The sequence below is a fragment of the Triticum urartu genome, chromosome 5 (genome assembly GCF_003073215.2).
Source record: "Triticum urartu cultivar G1812 chromosome 5, Tu2.1, whole genome shotgun sequence".
Lineage (NCBI taxonomy): Eukaryota > Viridiplantae > Streptophyta > Magnoliopsida > Poales > Poaceae > Triticum > Triticum urartu.
This window is the reverse complement of record NC_053026.1, coordinates 225897479-225901965: the sequence shown is the minus strand read 5'-3', so window position 1 is coordinate 225901965 and position 4487 is coordinate 225897479.

Genomic DNA, 4487 nt, shown 5'->3' with positions numbered 1-4487 from the left:
ACAGCTGGCTAGATTTCACAGAAGCCTTCATCCGCAACTTCACCAGCACCTACAAGCGGGCTCCCAAGCCCAGACAGCTCTCCTTGTGCATACAAGGCCCCGCCGAGTCCACTCGCGATTACCTCACGCGTTGGGACGAGCTCCGCAACTCCTGTGAAGGGGTGCACGAGGTGCAAGCCATAGGATACTTCACAGCCGGATGCCGAGAAGGCACCCTCCTCAAGCACAAGCTCCTCTGCGACGAGCCGACTACCCTCGACGAGCTTCTGGACATAGCGGACAAGTACGCCACCGCCGACTCCTCGATGAAGACCGAGCTTCGGGTAGACGCGTCCGGAAAGGTACTCAACCCAGCGCCCAAGACACCGGCTGGGGATTCCGGCCGACTCCCCCACTCAAATGACCACAAGCGCAAGGGCCCCGCGCCGCCTCCCGCCAGTCGGCAGGTGGCCACAGTCGAAGACGCGCCGCCTGAAGAGCGACCGGCGCCCAAGAAACCCAAGGGCGGCAGGCCGGCTTGGCAGCCGACTTTCTCCTACGAGCAAACTCTCGACGCCCCGTGCAAGTTCCATAGCGGCGCGAAGCCGTCCAACCACACAACCCAGAAGAGCCATTGGCTCACCCAAATCTCTAAGGGCGAGGGTCTCTTGCCGCCTCCGCCTGCCGGCCCACCGCCTCCGGCCGCTCGGCCCGCAGTCGGAGCCGTGCACAACGAGTTCCCCGACGAGCAAGCAACCTATATTGTCTTCACCAGCCAGCCCGAAGACCGGCGCAGTAGGTGCCAAGAGCATCAGGAAGTCAGCGTGATCGCTGCTAACCCCGCCGGACACATGCATTGGTCAGAAAAGCCCATCAGCTAGAGCCGGGCCGACCACCCGGAGGTGATGCCGTCTCCCGGCTCTTATGCTCTGGTCTTGGAAGCCACCCTTGCAACGGACAGACGCACCGCCCGCTTCTCCCATGTGTTGATAGACGGCGGGAGCAGCATCAACATCCTATACCGTGACACCCTGGAAAAGCTAAACGTCAAGACGAAGCAACTCACGCCTACTCGGACAGTGTTTCATGGCATCATACCGGGCTTATCCTGCGCCCCCATTGGCAAGATCAAGATCGATGTACTTTTTGGGGACAAGGAGCATTTCCGCCGGGAAGCGATCTGGTTTGAAGTGGTGGACCTGGAGAGCCCTTACCATGCATTGCTTGGCCGACCCGCCTTGGCCAAATTCATGGCAGTTCCCCACTATGCATAACTCAAGATGAAGATACCAAGCACCAAAGGCGTCATCACCATAGCCGGCGATTACAAAAAGTCCTCTGAGTGCGCAGCAGCCAGCAGCCGGCTCGCCGAGTCCCTTGTGATTGCCGAAGAAAAGAAGATGCTGGACCGAGTCGTGGCCATAGCCAGCAAGCATTCGGCCGTGTCCCCCGACCCCAAGGAGCATGATGCTCAAGGATCTTTCCAGCCGGCCAAGGAGACAAAGAAGATACCTCTTGACCCCGAGCACCCAAAGAGGTTTGCCGTCATCGGGGCAAACCTGAACGGCAAATAGGAAGGCGAGCTCGCCGATTTCCTCCATGAGAATCGGGACATCTTCGCATGGTCCCCCAAGGACATGCCGGGTGTTCTGAGGAAATTCGCCGAGCACAAACTACACGTTCGAGAAGACGCAAAGCCAGTCAGACAACCTCTTCGCCGACTGTCGGAGGAGAAACGTAGGATTGTAGGGGAGGAGATAGCCCGGCTTTTGGCAGCCGGCTTCATTATGGAAGTTTTCTTTCCATAGTGGCTCACCAACCCGGTCCTTGTGCTAAAGAAGAACAACAAGTGGCGCATGTGTATAGACTACACGAGCCTCAACAGGCCTGCCCCAAAGATCCTTTTGCCCTACCAAGGATTGACCAAGTGATAGACTCCACAGCCGGATGCGAGCTGTTGAGTTTCTTGGATGCTTACTCCGGATATCATCAGATAAAGCTGGATCCGGACGACCGCCTGAAGACCGCCTTCATCACGCCATTTGGAGCCTTCTGCTACCTGACTATGACATTCGGCTTGAGAAATGTCGGTGCCACTTTTCAGCGTTGCATGCAGAAGTGCCTCCTCAAGCAGCTCGGCAGGAACGCTCACGTTTACGTGGACGACATCGTGGTGAAGACGGAGAAGCACGACACCTTGCTGGGAGACCTCAAGGAAATGTTTGAGAACCTACGCCGGTTCCAAATCAAGCTTAACCCCGAGAAATGCGTGTTCGGAGTGCCAGCCGGCCAGCTCCTAGGCTTCCTGGTCTCCGAATGCGGCATCGAATGCAACCCGGTGACGATCAAGGCCATCGAGAGAATGGCGATCCCCACCAAGCTTTGAGACATTCAGAAGTTCACCGGGTGCTTGGCCTCCGTGAACCGCTTCATCAGCCGGCTCGGAGAGAAAGCTCTCCCCCTCTACCGCCTCATGAAGAAGAGCACTCACTTCGAGTGGAACGACCAGGCCGACCAAGCTTTTCACGAGCTAAAGAAGATGCTGGCCACGCCGCCTGTCCTCGCGGCGCCGACTGAGAAAGAGCCCATGCTCCTCTACATCGCCGCAACCAGCCGGGTGGTCAGCACCGTCATCGTAGTCCAGCGCCCAGAAGAAGGCCGAGCCCAGCCGGTCCAGAGGCCGGTGTATTATTTGAGCAAGGTGCTGTCCGCCTCAAAGCAGAACTACCCGCACTACCAGAAGATGTGTTACGGCGTGTACTTCACCGCCAAGAAGCTGAAGCCCTACTTTCAAGAGCATCCCGTCACGGTCGTATGCACCGCCCCGCTAGCCGAGATCATAGGCAGCCGGGATGCATCCGGCCGGGTGGCGAAATGGGCCATCAAGCTAGCCCATTACATGATCTTCTACGAGCCCGCACCGCCATCAAGTCCCAAGCACTGGCCGACTTCCTCGTCGACTAGGCCGAGACCCAGTACCTGCCACCGGCTCCCGACTCCACCCATTGGCGCATGCACTTTGACGGGTCCAAGATGCGCACTGGCTTGGGAGCCGGTGTCGTCCTTACCTCTCCCAAAGGCGACAAGCTCAGATACACGCTACAGATCGACTTTGCCGCCTCCAACAACGTGGCCGAGTACGAGGCGCTCATACATGGGCTCCGGCTTGCCAACGAACTGGGCATTCGCCAGATCCTATGTTATGGCGACTCGGACCTAGTGGTCCAGCAATCATCCGGCGACTGGGACGCCAAAGACGCAAATATGGCGAGCTACCGCTTCCTGGTCCAACAACTCAGCGGATACTTTAAAGGATGCGGGTTCCTCCACGTACCGCGAGCCGACAACGAGCCAACCGATGCCCTGGCTCGAATAGGCTCTACTCAGCAAGCAATTCCAACCGGCGTCGCTCTACAACGCCTCCCCAAGCCATCCATCAAGCCGTCTCCGGAGTTCGACTCCATCTTCGTGCCGCCTGACCCCGATGCGGCCGGGTCCGGCTCGAAGAACCAAGCAGGCGACCCCAAGACTCCCGCAGCCGGCTCGGATAGTTCGGCAACCAGCTCGGGGACTGCCACACCTGGCTCGGGGACTGCGGTAGCCGGCCCGGGGACTGCACCAGCACAACAGCCGGCGGCCGACTCCATCATTTCACCACCCAGCCCGCCCACCCTGATGGCAGTAGCCACATTGGCGGTAGAAGAAGTCGCGGCCCCATCATGGGCTCAGTCCATCCTCAACTTCCTAGTAAACCAAGACCTGCCGGCTGACGAAACAGAAGCAAGACAAGTCCAACGTCAAGCCGGAGCATACACAATCGTCAACAGAGAGCTCGTCAAGCGCAGTGTCACTGGAGTCCTCCAACGGTGCGTCGAGCAAGAGAAAGGCATTGCAATCCTCAGAGACATTCACCAAGGAGAATGCGGCCACCATGCGGCCTCAAGATCACTTGTCGCCAAAGCCTTCCGCCACGGTTTCTTCTGGCCGACTGCTTTGGATGATGCCAAAGAATTAGTTAAACATTGCAAGGGGTGCCAACTCTTCAGCTCCATACAACACATGCCGGCCTCGGCACTCAAGACCATTCCCCTCACTTGGCCCTTTGTCGTTTGGGGACTGGACATGGTGGGCCCATTCAAGACGGCGCGCGGCGGCATGACGCATTTGCTCGTTGCCGTGGACAAATTCACCAAGTGTGATTGAGCCAAAGCCGATCAAGAAGCTGAATGGGCCGACTGCTATGACATTCATCGCAGACATAACAGCATGGTACGGCGTGCCACACAGCATCATCACCGACAATGGCACGAATTTTGCCAAAGGAGCCTTGGCACGTTTCTGCGCAGCCCAAGGTATCCGGCTGGACTTAGCATCCGTTGCCCACCCGCAGTCAAATGGCCAGGTCGAGCGAGCCAACGGCCTCATCCTCTTCGGCATCAAGCCCCGACTGGTCGTACCTCTGGAGCGCTCAGCCGGCTGTTGGCTCGATGAGCTGCCGGCTGTCCTCT